General features: G+C 50.7%; 1 protein-coding gene across 2 annotated transcripts in view; it reads right to left on the reverse strand.

Moving 5' to 3' along the window:
• LOC147342852 (uncharacterized) overlaps positions 1 to 9,490 on the reverse strand; it is a 239,908-nt gene extending 230,418 nt beyond the window's left edge. For both annotated transcript variants that reach the window (XR_015156754.1, XM_086381801.1), the window contains exon 1: positions 3,263 to 9,490. The gene's annotated coding sequence lies outside the window, so the exon portion shown is untranslated. The remainder of the gene's footprint in view (positions 1 to 3,262) is intronic.
• Between the last annotated feature and the right edge of the window lie 584 nt (positions 9,491 to 10,074).

Below are 10,074 nucleotides of genomic sequence, written 5' to 3' on the forward strand. Positions count from 1 at the left end.
CAACCTTAACTCTGAGATTTCCTATTTCCTGCTTTATAGTTGGAAAGAAAGAATCTGCTGATAAAATAAAGTTTGAAAACCACAAATCTAAGTGACTCACTCAAACTCGAACATTTATGGTGACAGACAGATAATGTAAGTTAGCGTATTAGGCAAATCCTGGGGCAATACAGAGGGGTAAGGCCTGTGGCAAATCGTCTAAGAAAAGCAGGTGTCCTTGAGAACTAGCCAGGATGACAAACTTATTGTGTCCAGTTTCTTCCATTTATCAGTAAATCTGAAAATTTATATGGGTATTTCATAATTATTAAGGGTCAAAACAGATTTCTAGCTGTGAATCACATGAGGCCAATGGACAGTAAGACTGCAACTCTTGGCTTGGGCATTGTCTTTGAGAAAAGCCAGCCAGGAAGAGTTGCTATTTCCTTGAATTCATTCTCAGGGCAGTATGGGGCAGCAGAAAGACCCATTAAAAAGACAGAAATTCCAGTCCTGGCACTGGCCCTTACTGGCTGTATGAATTTGGATAAGATCCTGGAACTTTAGCAGGTGTCTGCACAAACGTGATGATGATAGCACTTCCCAGGCGAGTGGGAGGGAGGGAAGAACAGAGAACACTGCAGGTAAAGGCAACTCCTGGCACACGGCACAGGGAGGGCGCCCAACAAAGGGTGTGCTCGCTGTTCTCCTCTGCTGGGCGGAGCAGGAGTGCTCGGTACGAATGGATCCAGAGCACGGGTGGGGGTTCTCCAGACCAGCCCCTGGGGTGCTGCCAGCCCAGAAGGCCCCCATCCCCCTACTAAGAGGGATGAAAAACGGCCACCTCCCATCTCTGCTCTTCAGTAGACAGATGAGATGCAAGAGCCCCACTGGAGAGGAGCCGGGTGCCCGGGCCTGCGGCTGTCTGGAGGGATCATTAATAAGATAGATGTTCCTAATGGCTCCAAGAAGGATCATGGAGCTGCTCATTATCAGGGCTTGAAATCGCTAATTATTCGTTTCTCTGCAGCTGTCACTGGCCGCGCCCACCCAAACCCTGGTGCCCCAGTGAAGGTCCTTTCTCTCGTGGCCAACAGGGGGCTGTGAGCGTGCACAGCAGCCTCGGAGCTGGGGGCAAAGTCTTCTTCCTGCATTAAATACTTATTAAAGTTGATTAGAACTCAATGCACCATAAAATCTCTTTCAAGTCAGTAAAATGCCTTTGGCTACAGATTTCTACCCGCCCCTACCCCCACCCCACCGAATTCTATCCAAAAGGAACTCCCAAGCACTCAGAGAGTACTGGAAAAATTAGATGAGGGTTGAGGAGGGGGAGTGTGGCATTCCAGATGCGGGGGAGGGGAGGTGATTTAGAAGAGTTATGGGAAAAGACAGCGATGCCTGGAATGAAGGGCATCCATGACCAAAAGGCAAGTGTGGATTCAGGTGGGCTGGGAAGGCTGCCGGATGCATGTATTTTTAGGAATGATACTACCTTGGGCCTAAAAATAGGAGACATGGCTTTCTTTAAAAGCGATCGAGGCCCTATTTACATTTCGGAGCAAACAGCATATTGTTTTCATCAGGGGGAAATAAGCACTCATGTTTACCTTATGTTTCCTTCAAAATATTTGCATTTCAAAGCCTTCTGAGCTTTAAGTTTCAGAGCTGTTCAAAACATGGCACCTGGGCTTCTCCCAGATGAGCTATGTTTACAGCAGAAATCCATCCCACCCAGCCAGAATGGCACCCCCGAAAAGGGCAGCTCCTCTGTTAAGGCCCATGGCACTTCCCCAGGGGCACCACAGCTGTGACCAAAGGTGGTGGCCAGATGAGGGGTGGGAGGACCAGGCATCCCAGGCACAAAGCTGCTGTATGGGCTCTGCAACTTCCTTTATGGACTGTGGATGAGAGAGGAGTCTTAGGGGCCTAAGTAAGAGAAGGAGGAAAGGGACCCTGGACCCTCAGGAGATGTTTCAAGTGAGGCCAGGCCAAATGAAAGAGTAAACATCGCAGTGCCAGAGGGCTGGACCGAATGACCTAAACCACCTCTTCTTGCCCCCAAACTTTCATTCATTCATTTAACAAACAATTAGTGAGGGCCTGCTATGTGCCGGGCCTCAGACTAGGGACTAGAGTCACAATGATAAACAAAGCAAGCAGAGGTAATATTTATTAGAAGTTACCCTGTGTCAGTGGCTTCCCAGATGGCGCTAGTGGTAAAAAACCTGACTGCCAGTGCAGGAGACATAAGATGCAGGTTCAATCCCTGGGTCAGGAAGAGCCCCTGGAGGAGGGCATGGCAACCCACTCCAGTATTCTCGCCTGGAGAATCCCATGGACAGAGGAGCCTGGTGGGCTACAGTCCATGGAGTCACAAAGAGGCAGACACCACTGAAGCGACTTAGCACTGAAGTGACTTGACACCCTGTGTCAGGCACTGTTCTTGGCTGTACATTAAAATCAACTAGAGGGGGCTTCCCTGGTGGCTCAGAGGTAAAGAACCCACCTGCCAATGCACGGTTCAGTCCCTGTGCAGAAGAGTTTGGGAAGATTCCAGATGCCTCAGAGCAACTAAGCCCATGTGTCACAACTATTGAGCCTGTGCTCCTGAACCCAGGGGGCCAACACCACTGAAGCTCCGGCACCCTGCAGCCCGTGCTCTGAAACAGGACAAGCCACTGCAACGAGAAGCCCACGCATGGCAACTGGAGAGTAACTCCTGCCTGTCGCAACTAGAGAAAAGCCCAAGCAGCAACAAAGACCCAGCACAGCCAGATATTAAATAAATAATTTTTACAAATCAACTAGAGGGCTTTTTAAAATCCCAGTGCCCAAGCCAAACCCCAGACCAGTCAGAGTTGAGTCTCTACAGGTGCCCAGGAATCATTAAATTTTTTAAACTGACTGCATGATTCCCATGCACAGCCACGTTTGAGAGCTAGCATTCTAGCATTCCGCACAGGAACTCATTCAATCCACAAACAACCTTCTGAGGCAGGTAAGAATTCTTATCCCCTCTCTAACAATGGAGCGCAGAGATGCTAATTAAGCCACAGCAGAAGAGAAGAGACAAAATTTTAACCCAGGGGTTGGGTTCCAGACACTGCCATCCTAACAGCTCTTGCTGCTCTGTCTCCCGGAACCACTCACTGTCTTCACAAAGCTCCTGCTTCAGAGAGAAGCCAACAGATGATGGAGCCCAGTATCTGAAGAGCAGTACCTGGAGGGGCAATGCGAAAGACACCGTGGGTTGTCCAGCCACCAGCCATTTCCAACTCACCTTCACCTGCCTCTCACTACAGAGGCGGGAAATCCAGGCTCCTCATCCCAGCATCCCTTACAGCTAGGGTCTAGCCAATGAGATACCAAGGGAAATCAGTTTGGCTGCTTCTGGGAAGGGTTTTTCCCAAGGTATCAGGACAGCTGTGTGAGGAGCATTCCTATCGCCTATCAGCCCATCTTCATCCTTCTGCCTGGAATATTGCTGCTGTGTGAGGACATGTTTGGAGCTGCTGAGCCCACCCTGTGACCGGGAGAACCGCAGAGACAGTGATCCAGGCTGCAGACGCAACCATCAACAATGGAGGAACCTGCGGAACCTTCTCTTTTCAGATTGGTTAAAGGAGATAATTAAAACGTCTTCTTGCTTTCAGGTATTCAGTTACTTGCACCTGCATCACTTAGAATGAGCTCTGACTGTGAGTAACAGAAAGCCCCACAATAACAGTGACTTACACAAGACAGAAGCTTACTTCTCTTTCATATAAAAGAAATCTGAAGGTAAGCAGTCCAGAGTGACAGGGAAGCATGTAAGTCATTAAAGAGCCAAGCATCTTTTCTCTTGTTCCCCCTGACATCCTTAGCCTGTGACTACCACTCATGTGGATCAAAGATAGCTGCCCAAGCTCTGGGCATCACATTTGCATTCCAGCTAGCAGTAAAGTAGAGGAGAGGTGGAAGGAGGATGCACCTATCCTTTAAAAACACTTTCCAGAAGCTCTGCTGTTTATATCCCGTGGGCTGGAATTTAGCAACATGCTTGCATCTGAGGTTGGGGACCATGTTTATTCTGCTTACTACCAGCCTAACCTAAATGAGAGATTCCACTGATGAAGAAGAAGGATATCTGAGAACAATAAGCAGTCCCTTCCATCCAGCTGATGCCAACTAATTAATCCAGGTGATTGGCTGACACGGATGAGAAGGAGCTCAGAGATCCTTCTCTGATGAAGAAGGAAGAGGACTTGGCCAAAGGAAGGGAGAAGAAGGCTCCAGACAGGAGCAACAGCTGGGGCAAGGGCCAAGAAGCAAGAGAACCTTGGTACATTTGGAGAGCTGAAAGCAATCCCATCACTCAATGATAAAAGCAAGGTGGAGAGGCAGCCAGGGACCAAGCTGCATGGGAGTCTTTTCCTATGTGGAGGAACTTGGGCTTGACTCTAAGGATGATGGAGGCCTACTGGGAAGTATTTGACAGGAAAGTGACATGACCAAGATTGCATTTTGGAAAACTCTTTCTAGTTCCAGGGTGGAGAATGCACTGGGTTGGAGGAGGGTAAATCTGGAGGCAGGAGACTCACTGGGAGGCTCCTGGAGGCCAAGAATCAGGTGATATTGGCTTGAAGCAGCACAGGGGCAGGTCCCATCTCAGGCTGGGAGGCAGCTGAGGGATGCTGTCAGGCAGTGCTACTCAGAGGGCTTGTCTGCAGCAAGATTCCCACCTTGCACTAGAACCTAAGTTAATGCACTGCTTCCCTCGTTGAGAAAGTCCTGCCACAAGTATTTTATACACGTGTGCTTTCTGTTGTGTTTGTTTGTTTACATACTGGTGCAAGCTCCTTCCTCTGTGAACCATCAACGCTGTGCGGAGCAGTGCGGATCTCTGTAACCAGACCATACTTCAAACATCATTGGTTTAAAGGCAAGAGGATCCTAGATTCCTCATGTAAGGTTGCTCTCCTCGACCAGGGAAAAGACTGGTTTCTCTGTGTCAGACGCAAACCCTGCTAATTCTTAATTGCTCTGGGGTCCAATGCCAACCCACAGCAGGTCCTTGTAGAGGTTCATCCTCATGTCAGCACGGACTTACCTGCAATATCCAGGCAACCATTGTATAAGTCAAGGTATCTGGGAGAGGGGCTCTGGAACCTCTAAGAGTGATTCCAAGGAGAGGTGGTGTCTGGAAATCCCACCAGGGTGTAAGGGACAGACTTTCAGAGCAGGATCTTCCAAGACAATCCAGCCTGACCTGCTCAGTGGGACAGATGGCAAATCTGACGCAAAGAGAGGCAGGTAGCGCAAGGTGACAAGTAGGACCCAAGGTGACTCCAAGGATGCCAGGGCGGAGGCCAGGTATGGTCTGCAACGAACTGCCCGTCTTCATGCACTGGCTCCCCCGCAATGCCCAGAGCAGTGCTATACAGGAAGAAGCCGGAACAGTTCTGCTGAACACATGGGGTGCATGTCAGACCCAAAGGGGACACCAACCCCTCGCTGAGGCCTTTGGTAGCACTAACCAAGGAGGAGGGCTGGAACATCCATGATCCTTACTTCTAACTCCACCCTGAGAAATCAGGTCAGTGACTGGGCAACAAGCCAAGGGACATCAGAGGACAGACCAGCCACCCTCCCAGCTGGCTGACTCCTCAGTCAGAGGCCAAGGTACCCACCCCTGACCTCCCTCCCAGCCCCTCTGCTGTACAGAAAAGCCAGTTCTGTGCACTTCCACCCTGGCCAGCTGAGCCCTCCTCTCCACGCAGCTCCTGGTCTCCAGCTTCACATTTTATGTAAAGGAGATTGGGACTTGGGAGGGGTGGGTAGCCAGTGGCAGGCCAGAGAGGCAGGAGAGAGGCAATGAATGAAAGTCTTTGTTTAAGAAAGGCGTGAGCCGCACGTCTGCAAGCCCAGGAGAAGCATGTCATTTTGCTGGAAATGCGATTTTCCCTAACAAGTACAGAATTCTACATGACATGTTGAAAAGTGTATCTCTTTGAGAAGCTGCTCTGTATCTCAGAGGCATCGCCAGTACAGAACCGTGTAATGTGGCAGTTGCCATGGCAACACCTCGTTTCCCATAGACAGGAAAATCAGAGTGGCTAAGTCGATTGAGAGGCCACAAATAATGCCTTGAGAACAGGCTGAGATGTAGTGAAGGCTTTCACAGCGCTTGGGGTGCTATTTGGAGGTCTCAGGGCCACCTTATATATGCTTCATGGAGAATCCCCAGGACAATGTTGAGTGCCTCCTCTTTTGTCTGGGTCTTGAGATTACAGACAATTTGCCTAAGGCCACCAGACAAGACGATGACAGGGCCAGAATGACCAGGCCACAACCTCCTTGGGCAAGCAATGCTCACAGCAAGGTGACACTGGCCCCCATTCTCCTTCCCACCAGTGTCCCCTTATTCCATGGCTCAGCAGGACTCTCCTCCATTGTCCTGAAGACAGTCAGTGCCCCTGGACACCAGCTGAGTTCAATGAAAACATGCCCCCAGCATTTCACTCCTGCATGCCCCAGCACATGAGTTTCCAGTGGGAGCTCACCCAACGCAGGGATGGGGCCACAGTGCAGGTCATATGTGCCCAAATACACCCTGGGAAGATCTTAAGCTCAGAGGCCGTGGCTCCATCACCCTGGGGCCTGGTGCAGTGTCTTAGAAGGGGTGGATGTGCATGGGTGTGAAACCTTGAACTTACACACACGCAAACGTGCTGCTGCCCATGCCCATCACTGTCATGCCTGTATTTCAACAGGTATCAACATAAAGCAGTGTAGCCCTTGTCCCTCCCTGAGTATGCTTCTCTGAGGCTCACAAAGGGTGAAGATGGATGCTCAGAGGGAAGCAGCCCAATCTGGAGCCCATGGATGAAGCACCTTGACCCCAGCAGATTCCTGAGTGTCCAGGGTCTAACCCCGTGGTTCTCTCCACTCTCCAGCATTCAGGGCTCCCTCACTGTGTCTGTAGATTGTGTACACCACCCTCCTCCCACCCAGCTGGCAGCTCACATGGTGGGGCAGGAACAAGAAAAGCTTCCTTCCTGTTCTTTCATCTCCAAATACAAGTTAGCATGGGGGATCGGGGAATTGAAGGTGGGGGGAGGCACAAACCCCCTTCAACTTCCCAGAGGAAAAATTTTATAAAACTGTCAGAGATGTAATAGAACTGTCAGAAGCACGGGGAAATCAGCTACACAGATTACAAAAACATATGTCAGGGACCTATTGGTTTCATGACAGTGTGAAAATCACAATTTTTCTGTCAAGATAGAAAATAGAAACAGAGAAAAACCAAGAACACTTTAGCATACACCAACTGACAGCAGCAAGTACGACCCATCCTTCGTGGCCAGAGACCCTCAAGCGCAGAAAGGAGTAATCCCAGCTCCCCCAGCCCCCTCCCCTGGGAAAAGCCACACAGCCTTCTTTCTGTTCCCCGTCCCCTCCTTCTGAGAAAGTAGAACCGGTTCCTCCTGCGGTCCTGCCCGCCCTTCTCCGTGGCCCCACCTCCAGCTAGGGGCCTTCCTCCAATGACAGGTCTCTCAGATTCGGAGACTCCCAGACAGTGTCCGGGTCACACATCAGCCTGGCTGCCGGCAGTGGTAAAAGCACGCCACGAACTGAGGCCTCCGTACTTTTCCCTTTGGGGGTCCAGAGAAAGCCAGTGGACCCCCGAGAGCAGGGAGGACAGTGAGGAAGGGTCTAGAGGGAAACCATGGTGCTATGAAATGCCCGCAGGTCCCTCAGCCTCCTAGCTGCGTCCTAATGCGGAGTCTTTGGGATCCTCTCTTCTAAAAACCTTCACATCCCACGCCGGCGTCTACTGGGATTGCAACCAGAGTCTGGGTGGAAGCATCCTCCCCAGAGACCGCAGGAGGTGAGAGAGGTTGGTGGTCCATCAGCACGTGGACTCGGTAGACATAGCTCAGAGGAAACTCTGATACCCTTTGTGGTCAGAGACACCTGGGTTCGAATCTCGGGCCCTGAGCCTCAGTGCCTTCGGCCGAAACACTTATCTCCCAGCCGGATCTCCTGGAACGTTCACGGAGAGGAGAGCACTTATCCTTGGATCCACGCAGAGGGTTTTCGAGGAAACCGATGCGCGCTCGGGTTCCCAGCAAGGGCTTGCTCCCCGCCTGACCCCTTCAACAGCAGCCAACGTGCTCCGTGTCCACACTCCAACTTGCAGTTGGAAAAGAACTTCACTGAGCATTTGTCCCTCTTCTGTAAAATGGAGATGGCAGCTCCACGCTCACACTTTTCCCTGAAACCGAAAAGAACCCTCCATTACCGAACCATTTCCGGCTTACTTCCTGCTTGTATTCACCCGGATCTTGCAGAATGGAACGCGAACGGCAGTGGGCGGTGGGGTTCAACATGCCCGGGGATTTATCAGGGAGACCCTCTCCTCGTGAGAGAAAAATGCAGAAGGAGCCAGGAAAGCTGAGCCAGACCTCAGATCACTGAGAAGGTTTGACTGTGAGCCAAGACTAGAAGGAGGGCACCACGCTAGCTGAGAAGGTTGCCTCCTGGGGCGTTCCTGCTCTACTCAGCCACAGACACAGCTGTGGAGGTCAGAAAGAGATGCTCTTTCTGCTGGCCTTTCCTCATGGGCTGACCAATCTCAGCTTGCCAAGTGAGTCTCACAGCAGAGGTCCCTTCTTTAAGGCAGCCTCCTTGGATCTCTGCCCCTTCCCCCTGGGCCAAAACTTGTGAATATTGCTGAATGGTGAGGACACATAAGTGACCCAGGAGCTAGCAAGGGTATTTGAATTTGTAAGCGCCAATTCTGGAACTCCTGCCTGCCCCAGGAGTGAAGCCCCTTGCTCAGGGGGATAAGCAAATTCCTAGTACCAGGAAGAACGAAAGTACCAACAGCCAGCACGGCAATAGATATCATAGATATCCACCCTCCCTGTACCTGAACCCAAATCCAGGATGCTGGGGTCCACGCACTAATGTGTCAGGTTGCAGGCAGGTACTGAGGACCTTTCTTAATGCCGGCTCAGGAGACAGCATCCGGGAAGCTGGCATGCCCATCCATGAGCTGAGAGGCAGAGTAACCAGGCATCACACTAACAGGAACACCTGGCTTATCTGCTTGACAGTCCCTGCTGGTTCCAAGGGTGAGCAGGTTACCAGCTGGCTTAGAACGCCTACCTCCTTACCCTCTTGATGGCCAGAGCACCCCTGGGGCATCCTTAGCCCCCACACTGACCTTTCCTGGCTGTAAACAGCCTTGCCTATTGACGCTAGTATGCTGTACAAAGTTTGTTCTTCTCTATGTGCACAATGACATTAATTACCAGAAGATCAGGAGGCATCAATTCTAGTCCAACCCCAGTATACAGATGAGAAAACTAAGGCCCAGGAAGAGAAATGGCATTTCCTCAGAGGCATCAGAAATTAGGAAGTCTGCGTTCTTATCCCAGGGCCACCACTGGATCCACTCTCCCAGAGCACCTCAACTCCGCTCCTGCCAATCCCAGCTCCTTGTCCGATCCAGATCCATCCAGCCTTCATTGGCAAAGCAGCTCCTCTTCTTTCACCAAAGCCTGGAGATCCCGGAGTCCCTCCTGACAGCCTTCCCAAAGCGGAATCTCACCTCTTGGCAACTGCCTCCACCTCCTCTGGTTTCCCTCTCATTGGGGAAGGCATCACACAGGGAGTAGGATGTTCAGCTAATAAATATGTATGCAGGATTTTTATTACTTAATAGTTGTAAGGTTAATCGTCGTGGTGAACGCCTATATTTAATGTGTCAATGGAGCTGCAAAATGCCAAACTGAATAGCTTTAACACACATTAGTTCTACTTGTGAATCTACAAATAGGAGCCTTGTCAGAAAAGTATTCAAACCAAGATCAGTATTGATTTCGGTCCTCGGGAAAGGCACTGGACTGTGACAGTTTAAAATGATAAATGTCTAGAGAATTATTTGCCCGTATTGATAAAAAGAAGCAGATATAAAGCTGACAGTCTCAGAGGCGTCACCACTGAGCAAGGGCAGCACGTGTAACATTGTTAGGGCTCTGGGCTAATCTCCCCTTTGATATGGAGAAGATCCTCTTCTGATCTGGCCCTGCCCTGAGACTG

This window comes from Bos grunniens, chromosome 28, assembly GCF_055505025.1.
Source record: "Bos grunniens cultivar Pamir isolate PY7600 chromosome 28, Bosgru_T2T1.0, whole genome shotgun sequence".
Classification (NCBI taxonomy): domain Eukaryota; kingdom Metazoa; phylum Chordata; class Mammalia; order Artiodactyla; family Bovidae; genus Bos; species Bos grunniens.